Raw genomic sequence first — 19,750 nt, forward strand, 5'->3', positions numbered from 1 at the left:
ACATTCTTTCCTGCTTTGTCAAAGATTAATTGACTATAGAGATAAGGGTCTATTTCTGGGCTCTCTATTCTGTTCCGTTGATCTATGTGTCTGTTTTTGTGCCAGTACCATACTGTCTTGATGATTACAGCTTTGTAATAAAGCTTGAAGTCTGGGATTGTGATGCCACCAACTTTGGCTTTCTTTTTCAACATTTGTTGGCTATTCGGGGTCTTTTCTGGTTCCATATAAACTTTAGGATTATTTGTTCTATTTCTTTGAAAAAAATGGATGGTATTTTGATAGGGATTGCATTAAATGTGTAGATTGTTTTAGGGAGAATAGACATTTTCACAATATTTTTTCTTCCAATCCATGAGCATGGAATATTTTTCCATTTCTTTGTGTCTTCCTCAATTTCTTTCATGGGTACTTTGTAGTTTACTGAGTGTAGATTCTTTGCCTCTATGGTTAGGTTTATTCCTTGGTATCCTTTTGTTTTGGGTACAATTGTAAATGGGATCGACTCCTTAATTTCTCTTTCTTCTTTCTTGTTGTTGATGTATAGAAATGCAACTGATTTCTGTGCATTGATTTTATATCCTGACACTTTACTGAATTCCTAGTTCTACCAGTTTTGGAGTGGTGTCTTTTGGGTTTTCCACATAAAGTATCCTATCATCTGCAAAGAGTGAGAGTTTGACTTCTGCTTTGCCAATTCAGATGCCTTTAATTTCTTTTTGTTGTCTGATTGCCGAGGCTAGGACTTCTTGTACTATGTTGAATAGCAGTGGTGATAGTGGACATCCCTGCCATGTTCCTGACCTTAGCAGAAAAGCTCTGTTTTTCCCCATTGAGAATGATATTCACTGTGGGTTTTTCATAGATGACTTTGATGATATTGAGGTATGTGCCCTCTATCCCTACACCGTGAAGAGTTTTGATCAAGAAAGGATGCTGCAATTTGTTAAATGCTTTTTCAGCATCTATTGAGAGTATCATATGGTTCTTGTTCTTTCTTTTATTAATGTATTGTATGACATTGATTGACTTGCAGATGTTGAGCCAACCTTGCAGCCCAGGAATAAATCCCACTTGGTCATGGTGAATAATCCTTCTAATGTACTGTTGGAGCCTACTGACTAATATTTTGGTGAGAATTTTCGCATCTGTGTTCATCAAGGATATTGGTCTGTAATTCTCCTTTTTGATGGGATCTTTGTCTGGTTTTGGGATCAAGGTAATGCTGGCCTCATAAAATGAGTTTGGAAGTTTTCCTTCCACTTCTATTTTTTGGAACAGTTTCAGGAGAATAGGTATTAATTCTTTAAATGTTTGGTAGAATTCCCCTGGGAAGCTGTCTGGCCCTGAGCTCTTGTTTGTTGGGAGATTTTTGATGACTGCTTCAATCTCCTTACTGTTTATGGGTCTCTTCAGGTTTTCTATTTCTTCCTGGTTCAGTTTTGATAGTTTATATATCTCTTGGAATGCATCCATTTCTTCCAGATTGTCAAATTTGCTGGCGTATAGTTGCTCATAATTTGTTCTTATAATTGTTGGTATTTCTTTGGTGTAGGTTGTGATCTCTCCTCTGTCATTCATGATTTTATTTATTTGGGTCCTTTCTCTTTTCTTTTTGATAAGTCGGGCCAGGGGTTTATCAATCTTATTTATTCTTTCAAAGAACCAGCTCCTAGTTTTGTTGATTTGTTCTGCTGTTATTATGTTTCTATTTCATTGATTTCTGCTCTGATCTTTATTATTTCTCTTCTCTTGCTGGATTTAGGCTTTCTTTGCTGTTCTTTCTCCAGCTCCTTTAGGTGTAGGGTTAGGTAGTGTATTTGAGACCTTTCTTGTTTCTTGAGAAAGGCTTGTATGGCTATATACTTTCCTCTCAGGATGCCTTTGCTGTGTCTCACAGATTTTGAACTGTTGTGTTTTCATTATCATTTGTTTCCATGAATTTTTTCAATTATTTAATTTCCTGGTTGACCAATTCATTCTTTATTAGGATGCTCTTTAGTCTCCATGTATTTGAGTTTTTTCCAACTTTCCTCTTGTGATTGAGTTCTAGCTTCAGAGCATTGTAGTCTGAAAATATGTAGAGAATGATCCCAATCTTTTGGTACCAGTTGAGACCTAGTTTGTGACCCAGGATGTGACCTATTCTGGAAAATGTTCCATGTGCACTAGAGAAGAATGTATATTCTGTTGCTTTGGGATGGAATGTTCTGAATTTATCTATGAGGTCCATCTGGTCCAGTGTGTCATTCAAGGCCTTTATTCCCTTGTTGATCTTTTGCTTAGATGATCTGTCCATTTCAGTGAAGGGGGTGTTAAAATCCCCTACTATTATTGTATCATTGTCCATGTGTTTCTTTGATTTTGTTATTAATTGGTTTATATAGTTGGCTGCTCCCATGTTAGGGGCATAGATATTTAAAATTGTTAGATCTTCTTGTTGGATAGACCCTTTGAGTATGATATAGTGTCTTCCTCATCTTTTATTATAGTCTATGACTTAAAATCCAATTTATCTGATAGAAGGATTGCCACCCCAGCTTTCTTTTGATGTCCATTAGCATGGTAAATTTTTTTCCACCCCCTCACTTTAAATCTGGAGGTGTCTTCGGGTCTAAAATGAGTTTCTTTGATGGGTGTTGTTTTTTTAATCCATTCTGATACCCTGTGTCTTTTGATTGGGGCATTTAGCCCATTTACATTCAAGGTAACTATTGAAAGATATGAATTTAGTGCCATTGTATTGCCTGTAAGGTGACTGTTACTGTATATTGTCTCTGTTCCTTTCTGGTCTACTACTTTTAGGCTCTCTCTTTGCTTAGAGGACCCCTTTCAATATTTCCTGTAGGGCTGGTTTGGTGTTTGCAAATTCTTTTAGTTTTCATTTGTCCTAGAGGCTTTTTATCTCTCCTTCTATTTTCAATAACAGCCTACCGGGATATAGTATTCTTGGCTACATATTTTTCTCATTTAGTGCTCTGGATAAATCATGCCAGTTCTTTCTGGCCTGCCAGGTCTCTGTGGATAAGTCTTCTGCCAATCTAATATTTCTACCATTGTATGTTACAGACTTCTTGTCTTGAGCTGCTTTCAGGATTTTCTCTTTGTCACTAAAACTTGTAAGTTTTATTATTAGATGATGGGGTGTGGAGGAGCCTGGGTGGCTCAGTGAGTTAAGCCTCTGCCGTCGGCTCAGGTCATGATCTCAGGGTCCTGGGATCAAGCCCCATATCAGGCTCTCTGCTCAGCAGGGAGCCTGATTCCCCCCACCCCCATCTGCCTCTCTGTCTACTTGTGATCTCTGTCAAACAAACAAACAAAAATCTTAAAAGATGATGGGGTGTTATTTTTTATTGATTTTGAGGGGTTTCTCTGTGCTTCCTGGATTTTGATGCTTGTTCTCTTTGCCATATAGGGAAATTCCCTACTATAATATGCTCCAATATACCTTCTGCCCTTCTCTCCTATCTTCTTCTTCTGGGATCCCAATTATTCTAATATTGTTTCATCTTATGGTTCACCTATCTCTCGAATTCTCCACCTTGTGATCCAGTAGTTGTTTGTCTCTCTTTTGCTCAGCTTCTTTATTCTCTGTCATTTGGTGTTTTATATCACTAATTCTCTCTTCTGCCCCATTTATCCTAGCAGTAAGAGCTCCATTTTTTATTGCATCTCATTAATAACTTTTTAAATTTCAACTTGGTTGGATTTTAGTTCTTTCATTTCTCAAGAAACGGTTTCTCTAATATCTTTCATGCCTTTTTTGAGCCCAGCTAGCACCTTAGTAACTGTCGTTCTGAACTGTAGTTCTGACATATTACTAATTTCCATATTGATTATGTCCCTAGCCATCGGTACTGCTTCTTGTTCTTTTTTGGTGTGATGAGTTTTTCCTGCCTTGTCATTTTATCCAGATAAGAATATATGAATGAGAGAATAAAATACTAAATACTAATTACTAAATACTAATAAAATACTAAAATACAAAGACCCCAGAAAAATGTACACTAACCAAATCAGTAGAGACCCCAAGCTGGGGGGAGAATAAAGGGGGTATAAAGAAATAAAAAAAGAAAAAAGAAAAAAATATATATATGACTGGTGAATAGAACAGAGCCACCCACTTGATTTTGGGTTTATTTTGGTCTCTTAGAAGAAACTACCTCCCAAAATTTTAAAGAAAGAAAAGCTCATATATATACAAAAATAAGGGTACATATGATGAAGGGATGAAATATGACTATAGAGGTGAAAATTTAAAAAAAAATTCTAAGAAAGGGATTGATAAGATAAGTTGGTTGGAAAAAAAAAAAGAAGAAAAAAAAGGCGGGGAGAGAATGTGCTCAGGCTGGAGATGAGAACAAAGCCCTGTGCTAGATTTAGGGCATATTTTGATATATTGGAAGAGATTATACCCCAAAATATTTTACAAAAAAAAAAAACCCTGTATGTATAAGAAAATAAGGTTAAATATAATGAAGGATAAGATATGACTATAATAATGAAGGTTTAAAAATATGTTTTTTTAGGAAAGGTATTGTTAAGATAAACTAGTTAAAGAACTTTAAAAGAGGAAAGAGGAAAAGTTAAAAAAATCAAATAAAAAATAAAATTAAAAAAATTAAATTTAACTTTGCAAGACTAAAGGATCATGGGGAGAAAGCCATGAATTCAATGCATTGCTTTCCCCTATCTCTGGAGTTCCACTGTCCTACTTGATCGGTGAGCTTGGTCTTGGCTGGATGTTCTTGCCGATCTTCTCCGGAAGGGGTCTGTTGTAGTGATTCTCAAATGTCTCTGCCTGAAGTGGAATTGCACCACCCTTGCCGGGAGCCAGGCTATGTAATCTGCTTGGGTTCAGTCTTGGGAGCTTTTGTTCTCTGAACGCTTTCCGTAGAGCTCTAGAGAACGGGAATGAAAATGGCAGCCTCCCAATCTCCAACCTGTAGGAGCTGAGAGCTTGGGGCCCCACTCCTCAGTGTGCCCTCCGAGAAGAGGAGTCAATCAGTCCTGTCTCCCTGGTCTCCAGCCATACTCTGGGCTCACCCAATCAGTGACCGAGTGTTTCTGTCTCTGGTGCACAGTCCCCTTTGGAGTCACCAAAGTCGAAATATTCCTGTTTACAGAGGAGGAAGGTGAGTGTCCCTGGATCTGCCACTTGTGGGGTCCCTGCTCAAAGAGCAGTGGTCTGATTGTGCTGCAGATCATGTTTAAGGTAACCCCAAGCTGAGAGCTCACTCCTCAGCTCTCTTTCTGTAGTCAGCTTCCCCACTCCAATACGTGGGAGCTCTGCCACACTCAGACCCTGCGGGTCCTGAGACCACACTCCTTGCAAGGGCTCCACCCCTGCTCAGCCTTTGATGTGATATCCCTCAATGGAGCAGACTTCTAAAAGTTTTGATTTTGTGCTCCACTGCTCTACTGCTTGCTGAGAGCCGGCCCCTCCCCCTGCAGTCTATCTTCCCCACGCTTCAGATTCACTTCTCCGCCCCTCCTATCTTTCAGAACGTTCCTAGAATTGCTGCTCTTCTTCTCTTCAATCTCTTGTTGAGTTTGTAGGTGTTCAGAATCTCTTTTCACTTTAACTGTCTTTGTTCCTTTTGGTCAAAGCTGGTGATGTTTCTCTGAATCCTATTGTCTTAACAATACACATTACCTGTATAAGGTATTCATACCTATGAATCTTATTTGAGCTCATTTAATTAGATAAAAGCAACATTCATAAATCTCTTAAAAATTAAATAAAATTAAAAATTCAAACCTATTATATATGTATATAAGCATAACACACATACATGTTTTATGTATGTTTATTAAATGTGCATACATAAAACATGCATGTGTGTTGCATTTCACAAAATGCCTTACAGCTACATCTTTAATTTTTATCCTGAGACCATTTCTTACTTTGAGACCCTTTTGCTGGACATGTAGATTATGTTAGATATCTTTAATTTTCTTTATATTCTATTAAAAAAACTGAGTAGTTCTGTTCCTAACTAATCTCTTTTTATCTGTACCTTATCACATGTAGCTAAAAGAAACTCTTTGGGAACTTAAATGTTCTGCCTAGAATTTTCTAGCCAAGTTCACCAATTTATTAAGAATTATTATTGTTTTCTACATTATTGTGGGTGACATATTGCCAAACTTCTCACCACGACATAACACTAGTCCTTTCTTTCATCCTTCAATAACATTATCCTCACTGTCTTTTTAGCCTTAATTTACAGCCTCTCAAGACCTTCTGGCCTTTACCCAATGTCTATTCAAAGTCAAAGTCAAAGTCACCTGTTTTGGATTTTATTATGGTAGCACTCTAGTTCCAGGCACCAACTCCTGTTGTGGCTATCCATGACTGCAAAACCATCCACTCCAAAACTTAGTGACTTAAAACAATTATTTTGTGCCTTACTGTTTCATGGGTTGACTAAGATATGCTGTGTGGCTCTCATTTGAAGTTACTCATGAGGTTATAGTCTGATGTTGGCTGGGACTGGAATCTAAGGCTTTAGTGAGCTGAATATCTAAACTGACTTCTTCATTTACATAGTTTTGGTGCCTCAGCTAGGGTAATTGGAAGAGTGGAGACTAGCTGGGCAATTTGTTGCCTCCACGTGGCCTCTTCATGTAGGTCCCTAGGATGTCTCCAAGCAGGAAGGTCTCATGGTATCTCAACTTCTTACATGGCAGCTGGCTTCTCCTAGAGCATTGTTCCCAGTGATCAAGATGGAATACTCAAGTTTTTTAAGAAAAATTTTGCATCGCTTTTGCCACATTTTGTTAGACACCCCTGCCAGCCTTGATTTAGTGTGGGAAGGGCCTGGAAAAGAACATGAATCCTAGAGGCTTTGATTCATTGGAGGGTCTTCTTTGCAGAATAGTTACCATATGTGGATATACCATAATTTATTATAACCATTCCTCTGTTGATTATAATAACTTTAGATTACTTAAATTTGTTACTATTGTAAACTTCACTGCAGAGAGCATCCTTTTCATGTGATTTTGTCAGTTCTCAAATGTACACATTAATATCATGTTTTTTAATTGAACATAAATGAGGATTTTTAAGGAACTTTATAGATTTATTATAAAACTTTATGGAAGAGAAAATGTGTAAGATTTGCCAATAAATTTTTGAAAAAGAATAGTGAAAAGACATTTGTCCAGATATTTCAGCAGACTCTAAAGCTACTATATGAAGAATCACAAAGTACTTACAGAAGAAAAGACAAGTAAATCAGTGGAATACAGAAGAGCCTAAGAACAGACTAAGGCATTTCAAATCAGTGGGATACTGATGTATTATTAAGAAATATGTATGAATATATTGATATTTTAGAAGAAAATACTGTTAGATTTCCTTGCCTAACAAATACAAAACCACATTGTAAATAAACTAAAGACGGAGATATAAAATGTAAACTTATAAAAGTATTAGAAGAAACTTAAAAACACTTTTTAAGTGTAAACTCAGAGAAAGGAAAGACCTGAAGCAAAAGAAAAGTGTATTTGATTATATAAAGATTTAAAACTTCGATTTTTCAAAAGATATTACATTAACTTTAACATTTTTGTCATTAAAATGCAAACAGAGAAGGAAAGTATTGGTAACATAGGAAATTAATATTCTTAACATATAAAAAGCTTCTGTATATCCATAAAATGATTTTTTATATAGAAAAACAAGGCAGAGTAGATAAAATCTGGAAACAAGTATTTCATCAAAGAAGAAATAAAAATGACCAATAAATATATGTAGAATTTTTATCCCCGCCTTAACTTAAAATCCAAGTTTTTTTAAATTTTAATTTTTTTCTCAAGTTTTTATTTTAATTTAATTTAAATTTAATTTAAATTTAATTTAATAGTTAACATATAGTGCAGCATTAGTTCCAGGAGTAGAACTTAGTGTTAAAATCCAGATTTAAATGGGCTGATATAATTTATTGCCCATCAGGTTTTTTAAAAACCTGTAATCTCCAGTGCTGGTGAGAATAAGGGGAAATCAGTTCTCTTACACACTGTTGCTTGGATTAAATATATCACTTTGACACAGAAATCCCATGTCTAAGAACTTATCCTCTGGAACAAAGATTTTGGCTTTTTTTCTGTCATTTAATTTCATCTCAGGAACATTTTCCCATATCAGTAAATAGGCTTTGAAACAATGATTTTTTTTCCGATTGTATATTATTTCTTTTCATAGCTATGACATGTATTTAAACATTCTTCTGTAATTGGGAACTTATGTCATTTTTGAATATTTTGCTTTAAGATTTAAGAGAATATAGCTGGATCCAATAAATAGATAGTATTTAGATCTGATTTGAATGAACAAAAAGTTAAAAGATGTTTTGGAAATAACTTGGACATTTGTAATATGGACTGGGTATTTAACGATTAAAAAGCACATTAGTTTGTTTTGTTTTATATTGGCTCTTTGGATCAAGGGGTCATATCAATCTCTACTCTTTAAGTCTCTGACCCATATCTTCATGAAAATTTGATTGCTGAAATTCCTTCTAGAATTTCAAGAAGGAGATTCTGTGTTTCACCTATCCCTTTGAGAAGAGGAAAGACCTCAGGGATCCAAAGCCTTGTTTTGTTTTGTCCCTTGGGGAACAGAGAGGGATGGGGGCATATTCTTTTAAATTCTTTTTTATTTCATGCAGACAACAAGGAGCTTTGATTGCTTATTTGTTTACCAGCATTCTGTGTCACATTTTTTTAGAAACATACTTGCAAATAATTTAGATTCTACTAAGACAGTAAAACAATGTTATTAAATTAACAAAAAAATGATTTGTGTTTACAGATCCATACAAACCTCATAGAGAACAATGGGGCTTAGGTGAGAATTGGATCAATGGGATGAGAAGTTTATTTTTACCATTTCATTTATTTACAAAAATAAGGCAGTTGTATGTTCATTGTAGGAAATGCCAATAATATCTGAGGTGTCACTATTCAAAGATACTAATATTTTGGCAACTTTTCTTCCAATCTTTTCAATGTATAATTATTACTTATCTTACAATTCGTAAAATTCTCTCTCTGTATACATATAATGTAATATTCCACTCTTTTCATGTAAGAATTTTTCATATAATCATAAATTCTTGCAATAAATCATTTCTAATGATTCTATAATACAAAGTCTACATATCACTATTTAATTATTCTATCATTATTGGAAAAATAATGTTTGCTATTAAACCTTTTGAATACAAGTTTTATCATTTTTTGAGCTGTTTCCTTAGGGATGACCAAATACATTTTCAACATGTTTGCTAACAACTTGTATTGGCTCTCAAGGACTGTTTGTATTATTTGCATATTTATTTCTGTTTTCTATCCTATTGCATTGTTCAAATATTAATCATTTAGGGGCACCTGGGTGGCTCAGTGGGTTAAGCCTCTGCCTTTGGCTCAGGTCATGATCCCACGGTCCTGGGATCGAGCCCCACATCAGGCTCTCTGCTCGGCAGGGAGCCTGCTTCCCCCTCTTCTCTGCCTGCCTCTCTGACTACTTGTGATCTCTCTCTGTCAAATAAATGAATGAAAATCTTTAAAAAAATAAATATGAATCATTTAGCTTAGGGTCTATGACATTTTTTCACAGTTTGTGGAGTAACTTTTAATATATTTTTTAAAGATTTTACCTATTTGTTTATTTTAAAGAGAGAGAGAGAGAGCGAATGAGAGAACGAGTGCATGGGGGAGGTGCAGAGGGAGAGGGAGTCTCAAGCAGACCCCGAACTGAGTGTGGAGTCAGATGTAGGGCTTGATCTCACCACCCTGAGACCATGAACTGAGCCAAAACTAAAAGTTGGATGCTCAACTGTCTTTGCCCAAGCACTCCACCCCATTTAAAAATGTTTTTAAATATTTATTCTTTTTTTATGTATACAGAAAATTTTCATTTTAATATATAAAATCTGCTGGTCTCCTACTTTGTGATTTCTTCTCCCTGATTTACAAATTTTAGAGTCAATGACATAGAAAAACTATTAGAGCACAAAGCTGGTTTATAAATATTAAAATAGGAGACTGCCAAGGTTCTCCCTCTCTTGTACCATGGTGAAGGATAAGGGAAGATGGCATATGGAACTGGTGTCAGGGCCTTTACAATCAGAGAAACCCAAGCAAGAGAGAGTTATGGTGATTCTTGAAGGTTTTGTGATAACAATTAGTATGCAAGGTTGGTGGCTTTGGGTGGGTGAGGAGTGGCAAAATGCAGGGACACCTCGTTATGCTGCAAGTGATCACTATTCAGCCATTCTATTTTGTGGCTCCTTTCTTACCCAGGGACAACTCTGAGCCTGTCTTATTCCTGCCCTCAGCTGTGTGGTATTGCTGTAGTGTCTGTAACACCAGCTGTAGCTGGGAATAAGCCATTATGAATACCAGCCTCCCTCTGTTTCTCATGGGTTCAGGAAGTGGGCACCCATTTAGTACTGACTACCTTAGTAGGTGCCAGTCATTTACTATGAGAGGCAAAACAGACAAGGTGGAAAGCAATAGTCAGATTCGGGATATGTTTTAAAGATATAGGTGAGAGGATTGTTGAAGGACTGGATGAAGGGTATGACCAAGAAAGAAGCAAAGATTCATCCAGGTTTTTTTGTCATTAAAACTGGACTAAGGAACTGCTATATACTGAGATGAGACAGACAGCAGAAAAAGAAGGTTCAGGAGGGAGAGATCAGGAGATCAGTATTGGGTGAGTTAAGTTTGATATGCTGTGAGCATCCAAATGGAGATGGGCAAGTCCAAATGAAGATTATGGAGCAGGCTAGAGCTCAGAAGAGATACAGGCTAGAGACCTGTTAACAAATAGGTGTATGGGATCACCAAGGGGTCTTAGTACCTAGAAACATGAACAAGATGAAGGACTAAGCCCTGAGACCTTCCACTGGGACATTATTTAGAGGATAGAGAGGTGAGAATAAACTAACAAAAGAGATGGAGGGCAGCAACCAGTGAGATAAGAGGAAAACCAGGACAGTGCAGTGTCCTGGAAGCAAAGTGAAGGGACTTTATCAGGCAGGAAAGAGTGATTGACTGGGTCCAATGTTGCTGGCAGGTCAAGTAAGATATGGGCTGAGAACTGACCTCTAGATAGAGCATAATGGAGATTACTGGGGACTTTGACAAAAGCGATTTTATCAGAATGGTGAGGACAAAGGCCTGAATGGAGTGGGTTCAAGAGAGGATGGGGGGAGAAATCAGAACAACACCCAGCTGCACTGTCCAGTATGGGCCACTACGCACTGGGTGCTATTGAGCATTTGAAATGAGGCTACGCTGAATTGAAATGTGCTGTAAGGGTAATATACACATCAGATTAGAATTACAAAAGGAATGTAAAATATCTCAGTAATTTTAAAACAATCACATGTTTACAAGATATCATTTTGGATATGTTGGGTTAAGTAAAATATATTATTAAAGTTCATGTCACTTGTTTCTTCTTAGTAAGAGGATTTAATGCAGCTATTACAAAAATCAAAGTTACAGATATGGATCATTGTATTTCTACTGGACAGCGCTGGTATAGATAATGTTTTCAAGTAGTTTTATTATAAAGGAGAACAGATAAACAGGGTAGTAGCTGGTGGTGAAGTGGGATTAGGAGGACTCCACAGCATGAGGGAGTGAATAGTCATACAGAGGAACCAGAGGGAAGTGATGGTCTGGAAGCAGAGAGGTGGGTATTTATGGAAGTTCCTCTTCTGCCTTCTTAGTGACATAGGAAGCCAATCTTCAGCTGAGAAACAGCATGGGGGAGGAGGTTCTCTTTTGTAATCACACCATAGACCACAGAGTTGGACAAAAACTGCGTGGCTGTAGACTGCCTAGAAGAGAAGGGACATGATAGGGTACTTTTCTGGGTTCACTGATAGTTCATTACCGAAGATGTAAAATGCAATAAACCATCGGAGAACTCATCCCACTTGGTCATCTTCTCTTTTAGTTCTTGGACCTCGATTTCTTTTTATCAGAGCAGAAAATAAAAGACCCACTTTCAACCACCTCTGTTTGCTCAGTGTGCAACATACCTCCTTCTGGTCCAGGCAGGCTTGGTTCCTTTACAGTTTAACTGCCACAAAAATGTTTCAGTTTAGAGCCCTACATTTTCCAACTCATCCTTTTGTGTTTCATGTTTTCCTACTTCTTTTCTGCCTTCAGGAAAGAAGCAAGAGAATAACTCATTTGTCTCCACCATACTAGAGAAGACCACGTGGGCTGGGGAGGCAGCTTCCACATATACCATCCCCCTAATGTGGCTGCTCCTGGCGGGCGTGGTGGCAGCCAGGCTTCAAAGAGAAACCACTACTTCCTCCCCCAGCCCCAACACCAGCGTCACAGGCAGCTGGGCTGATTAAACATTGAAGTTTCACTTCAGGCTACTTTAAACATTTGCATTATTCCAAAACTTATTTTCAGGTATCCCATAAGGGATTTTATGCTCCAGCGTATTGTGTGGTTTTGAAACTTTTCTTCATAGTTGCAACACACAGAGGTCAAAAATAATGTTTAAATAAAATCTTTATACTGACCTCTGAGCTCCTGGATGGGACCCTGGGCAATGTCAAGACTTCTAGACAGCCAGCCAAGTTGCACCAACTCTGACTTCTAGACTTCTGACTCTTAGAGGTGTCAAATGATTATGTTCTGGTGTGGAGGAAATCAAAAGGGGTCTGAGGTGACCCTTTTCAGACTCACATTTGGTTTGAGGTTTGGCTGGGATCAAAACTTAAAAATGGTCAGTATGCTGAATTTTTTTTTTCTTCCCTTTCTGTCTTGGAGCAATGATCACATAAAAATACCCCAAGTTTATTTTCTGTGAAATAGTTGCCATTTACCTTTGAGCTGATGAGCAACTTCACTTAAAGAGAACCATAAAAATTGGAAGAGTTTGTAAGATGCTGTGAGTTGGCATAATCTGGCAGGAGAGGAGAAAACACTCAGGCCAAGTATTTGTTTTACAACACCCACAGTTTTAGATTGTTACTGCTTTAAAGTATAACTGCCTTTCAGTCTCCTGGCTCCCTTCTCCTCTCTCTTCCCTTTCTTGTGGCTTGCTTTCTTTCTGCCACGTTTTTGTCTCTCTCAAAATTAATTTTTGTATTTAATTCTATCTGCTTCCTCCAGTAGTTAACTTATTAGTGAACTTTTTACACATGTTATAGAACTCTCTGAGCTTGCCATAATTATTTTCTTGACTGACCACCTGGAGTCATTCCATGGCAAGAGGTAGTCTGAACTGGAAAGACAAGAATTTTGGGGTAGGTTGAGTTGGGTTATACCTACTGTTTAAAATCCAGGCTTTATGAAAACAGAAACAAAAACAAACAAAATAAAAGTTAGTAAACAGCCAGCCTTAGTGAGGTACATGCCTCCTTTTCTACCTGTTGTCATTTGTGTGTGTGTGTGTGTGTGTGTGTGTGTGTGTGTGTGTGTGTGATTTGTTTGGGTTTTGGAAGGGATACCTCGATGTACAACCTCCATAATCCTCACTGAATTAGTTTATAGTGAAATAAGTCATTCCAAAGGGAGCCCATAAGTTCAAGAGACTGATTTTTTTTTTTTTAAACTCTAAAGAGCATTGGTTTTTGACAGCAGTTTATTCCATGGAAATGCTCATTTAAACAGTGAAAAGTTTAATGGAAGAAAAAGTGTTTGTAGATGTTGTTGGGTTTTGTTCTTAGTTTAGGGCTGAGCATTAGGGCTAGTTAAATGTTTTTTCAAGTGAATGAATTTTCTTAATTTTTATAATGCTGAAAACTCAGCGAGCAGGTGGTAAAATACCCTGACTATGAGCATTATATAAGACATTGAAGGACACTGCCCACTGGAGGCAGCTTCAGTTGTATCCTCTGTCTTGATGACGAACTTAGATTTTCAAATGCAGTTGGGTTTCATATTCTTTTTTTTTTTTTTAAAGGATTTTATTTATTTGGCAGAGAGAGGTCACAAGTAGGCAGAGAGGCAGGTAGAGAGAGAGGGGGAAGCAGGCTCCCTGCCTAGCAGAGAGCCTGATGTGGAACTCGATCCCAGGACCCTGAGATCATGACCTGAGCCGAAGGCAGAGGCTTAACCCACTGAGCCACCCAGGCGCCCCGGGTTTCATATTCTATCTTTATTGTCATTCCATGGCATCATGTCAGTCTACCATAAAAATTAAAGAAAGTGTCTACTAGTCAGGGAAAAAGAAAGAAAAAAGTAGAGACATAATTGCTCTATTGAGAAGATAAATCAAGTTTATGAGGGAATAAAAATACGTAGTATGTATGTGGCAAAGCTTCTTACATGAGGGCTTTCACGTTCTGCTGGAGTGTGTAGACCAGCTCTGAGGAAGTCACAAGAATAATAATTTGTTTCATACTTTTTTTAAAAAATGATTTTATTTATTTATTTGGCAGAGAGAGATCACAAGTAGGCAGAGAGACAGACAGAGAGAGAGGGGGGAAGCAGGCTCCCTGCTGAGCACAGAGCCTGATGTGGGGCTCGATCCCAGGACCCTGGGGCCGTGACCTGAGCCGAAGGCAGAGGCTTTAATCCACTGAGCCACCCAGGTGCCCCTGTTTCATACTTTTTGCAAGAGGCCTAGTTTTACAAGGATCTGACACAAAAGTGTGTGGACAGTTAAGAAGAGATACAAATGTGATCATCAGAAAGCTGGTTCCCAATGTTTAGTCAGCATTAGGTTGAACTTTTTCTCATTTAACTCTTAAGGGGTGGGAGAGCAGTAAGGAAAGTTAAAAGTAGTACCAGTGGTGGGAGGGAGTCCTCTTAGTATTTATTCAAAAGTTTCAGTAATGCAGACTCAGTAAGTTCTGGAGAGCTAATGTACGGCATGGCGGCTATAGTTAATAATGCTGTATTATTACTTGAAATTTGCTAAGAGGGCACAACTCAAGTGTTATCTTTCTCTCTCACACACACACATACACACAAAGAAAATGGTCACAATGTGAGGTGATGGGATGGGAACGAGTTGGATTATGGAAACATCAAGTTGTACACTTCAGATATACATAAATTTTATTTGTATATTATATCTCATTAAAGCTGAAAAAAGGGGAATATGAAAACATACAAACAAAAAACAAAAAGAAATAACTCATTGCAGAACTGAAAATGGCATAGGTTTTCTTGTATGTTGTCTTCTAAAAGTTTCATAGTTTTGTATTTTACATTAAAGTCTACGAGCCATTTTGAACAAAATTTTTAAAAGGTGGAGGAAAAAAAGAAGTGAGATTTTAAATGAAGGACAAATCCTTAAAAAAAAAAAAAAGAAAGAAAGAAAAGACAGGACAGGACAGATAGTCTTTTGTAGCTCTGGGGCTTCTTTACTTTAGGCTGGGGCCAGAACAACCGATCCCAAGCTCCTGTTGGATTTCCCAGGCATGACAGGACGAGCTGCTCAGACAGGCAACTTGGCTCCATTACTTGTTTCCATGATGTGGACTGAAGTCCAGTATAGCTAGGTTGGCTTCTTTGCAATTATTTCATTTGTGTCATAGGTTAAGTCATAATGTAGCACTTCAGATGGTCCCCGATGCTCCACCTTTTGGTGCCACTCTGGTGAGAGTCACTCCCTGGCCTTATAACACGTATCTTTTCTGGTGACACCAACTCTGGAATTTTTTAAAATTATTTTTTTGTTGTGGTGAAAAACCACTTATAAAATTTCCCACCTTAACTGTTTCTAAGTATATAGCTGAGTAATGTTAAGTACATTCACATTGTTGTATAAACAATCTCCAGAACTTCTCCATCTCACAAAACTAAAACTCTACTACTGCTACATGACAACTCCCCACCCCGTTTTCGAGCCCCTCAGAACCACCATTCTTTCGATTTCTATGAATTTGACTATTCTAGATAATGCATACAAGTGGAATCACAAAGTATTTTTCTTTTGTGACTGACTTATTTCAATGAGCATAATGTCCTCGAGGTTCATCTGTGTGGTACCATGTGTCAGAATTTCCTTCCTTTTAAAGGCTGAATAATTCATCATGTGTATATGCCGTATTTTATTCTATTCATACCTCAATGGACACTTGGGTTGCTCTCACCTCCAACTCTGTATTTTTTAGGATTCAACAGTTTGAATGGCAGTGCTTTTCTATGAATATTTCACAACAATCTTTCCCAAAGCCTTAGTTGTCTTACTATCTGAGACGTCTTTTCCTCGAAAAGTACTTGACTGATGTTAAGGAAGTATCAACTCGAAAAAGGCAAAAGGAGGGCTGAATGTTCTTTTACGGCCTTACTGGTACATTTTCTAACAGGCCCACCCAAGAACTAACTGATTCTCTGAGGGAATACACCTTATTTGACAAACTATTTGCTATTGACTAAAGCTCAGACTCTAGAAAATGACATGTTTATTGGTAGAATTCTGTTCAGTAGCGATGCAATGCAAATGATTTCAATTTAGTAGAAAAGATGACCCTAAAGGTTGCACTTTTATTGCTGTGTGTGACATTAAGCAATGTTCTACGTAATCTAGCAAACTTATTTGTTGGTTTTTTTTTTTAAGATTTTATTTATTTATTTGAGAGAGAGAGAGAGTGAACAAGTCAGGGGAGAGACAGAGGAAGAAGCAGATGCCCCACCTAGCAGGGAGCCCGACATGGGGTTTGATCCCAGGACTCTGGGATCACAACCTGAGCTGAAGGCAGACACTTAACCAACTAAGCAACCCAGGCACCCCTAGCAATCTTACCTGGATATGTGTTCTTTAGTTCTGTTATATATTCAGTTCCTCAAATTCTCTTTGTACTGGCTTCACCATTTTGCTTTTTCTCACATTAATGAATTAAATCCTTGCCACAGGCTCATGTTATGTTTATATGGGAGCCATATTTATAACTTAAAAAATTTACACTTTGAATTTCTTTCCTGCCAGAACAGCCAGTGTAAATTACACATTCCGTCATTTCAGTGAAGTTTTTGTTGCCAAGCTATAGAGAAGCCTGATTGTGTCAGAAGAGTAGGCATGAGCCCTATACCAGGATTAGGTAGAAAATGGCTTCCCTTCCCTTTCCTTCTCTTCCCTTCCCTTCCCTTTTTTTCTCTCTTTCCTCTTCTTCTTCTTTTCTTTCTTTCTTTCTTTCTTTCTTTCTTTCTTTCTTTCTTTCTTTCTTTCTTTCTTTTTTAAGAAAACTAGTCAACAATGCAACAACACATTGAGCCTGTAAGTGAGTCCAAGCATTTTAATCTAATATGAGGGCAAGGTACACCTATGTGTTGACACTTACTCTGAATCAGAACTACTAGATATCTGTCCATCACAACTTAACTCTGCAGCATGAGCCAGGAGGCTGGGGAGGCCTCAAGGTGTGTTTCCCAAAAGTCGGTGTGGGAATGCTGGCTAAGCTCACAGGTTTCAGGAAAGATAATAAAATAAACAAAAAGCTAAGTTTCCTTAAACTCTGCATTTCCATAGCCACCTGCAGCCAAACCTCCCTAATTTGGAGATGTGCCCTCTTTCTTGCTAAGGGTTTACTATATGACTCTGCTCTGCTTTGGCAAAGTGTAAGTGACTGTAGAAAGCAAGCCAGAGACACACTCAACCCGTTTTCCTTTCTACCTAGGGGGGTGTGTGTGTGTGTGTTATTGCACTGCACAGCCACAACGCAGAGCACGGAATTTTAAGAACTCTGGAAATCAATTTATATGACATTCAGTGAAAAGCAACTGGCTCATTTTAAGAGCGTTTCCCCAAAGATCAGGGAGTTACTCTCAAGGATGGAAGTGATATCTTAGTTGCCTTCCTTTCTAATATCTGATACCTAAGAGAGAGAGCAGCATGAACTATTCAGGGCTTTATTGAATTCTGTAAGTTTTGTTGCTTCTTTTGCCCCATGTGAGAGAGAATACGAAGATAAATGGTAATTTCTAGACTAAATTGAAGGAAGATTAGAAAAGCAACTTATGTATTTTCAGTGAGTATTTCAATGCTATAGTAAACTGTTAAAATTCTCCCATACAGGTTAATCATTGCCACATTGCAAACTCTTCTTTGATAAAAAGAAAAATTTTAAACTGCTGCCTTCCTCCGTTTTCTCTATGTGTGGGAGCTCCCCTCTGTGCGATGATCTGTTTGAATTTGACTCCAAATTCTTTAGTCAGCCAGTGTTTCATTCTAAATGGAACTAAATTTGTCTAAATGGAAAGGTTGGTGGCCTCACCCTGGGACTACAAAGATAACTCCCTGACATGTGACTTTTCCCTGTTTAGTCAATGGGGTGACAGATGAAGAAATTTCTCCACTGAAGTTGATGAGGTTGCCACCTATTTCTGGGAAATCTTTCTTAATCCTGGTTTTACAATTTTATGAGCCTCTGCTTTACATGCAATACTTGTGTTTAGGACGATCTCAATCTTTAAACAAAGTTAGTGCCCACATTTGTTGTTGTTATTGTTGTTTATTGTGGTGGTTTTATTTTTTATTTTTTTAAAGATTTTATTTATTTATTTGAGAAAGAGAGAGAGAGAATGTGAGCCAGGGGTGGGGGCAGAGGAAGAGGGAGAGGCAGGCTCCCTGTCAAGCAAGAAGCATGATGTGGGGCTCAATCCCAGGAACCCGGAATCATGACCTGTGCTGAAGGCAGATACTTAACCGACTGAGCCACCCAGTCACCCCAGTTGTGGTGTTTTGAATTTTTACTTTGATATCGTAATATTACAGGAAGAACCCCAAGTGATCCTGTAATCCTTCCCGATGTTTTATTTTAAACCTGAAGAAAACATGGTCAGTATCAATAAATGTTTACTGATCATCACCTGGGTAGGATTCTTGTCCCTGGCACTTTAACAAATCTGTTCCAAGTGGTCTGGATTTCCAAGTTGTCCCATTACCTGGTTTGGGAGTCAGATACTTTCCCAGTGATGTCTTCATTATTTCCTAAGTTCGAAAATTAAATTTATAATTTTCAAAGACATTATCTGTGAGACAGGAGTGCTTAGTAGTTTTCATTTAGGAAGTGCTTACTATGACCTAGAAACTGTGGTGAGTCGAGTGTTTTACATACATTTTGTAATTTTAATCCCCACACCAACCCACTGAATTGGGGGATGACTCTTGTGATTCCCACTTTAGAAATGAGAGCACTGAGGGTTAGTGAGTACATGCCATTTGTTCCAGGTTGCATAGCAAAGCACAGAAACAGATTTGAGTCCAGTTCTGTCTGATTCCACAGGCTCCCTGCTGCACCACATCATTTGTTTTTTTGATAGCCTCTTGTAAATTCTCATTGGGGGCCATGATATCTCAGAACTTACGTGTCATTTGATTATACATTTTAAACCTTAGAAAACCAGGTGTGCATTGTCAAATGTTTCCCAAGTGCTCACTGACTCTGTCTTTCACATTTTACATGTCTCTTTTGAGAGACATGGTCATGGAAACCCATGGTCTGGGTTTCCAAATTACTTCATTAACTGATTACTTTGGTCGGACATGTTTCTGAAAGAGACTTTAATAGTGAAACTTATTTTAAATTCCCAATTATTCAGGGTATTTTGTTTAAAGATGAGAACAGCTGGCAGTTTTAATTCCATAAGTGTTGAAATATTGTGGAAAAGAGAAACCCCAAACCAGCTTGCTAACAAATGGCTTAGTGAATGAATCAGCAGGATTGTGCTCTCTCTGGTTCTTTCTGGATGTTTTCTATGTGTCCCCACAACCTGGGTGTAGTGTAATGAGTTATTCTGCTGAGAA

This window comes from Martes martes, assembly GCF_963455335.1.
Source record: "Martes martes genome assembly, chromosome: 3".
Classification (NCBI taxonomy): Eukaryota; Metazoa; Chordata; class Mammalia; order Carnivora; family Mustelidae; genus Martes; species Martes martes.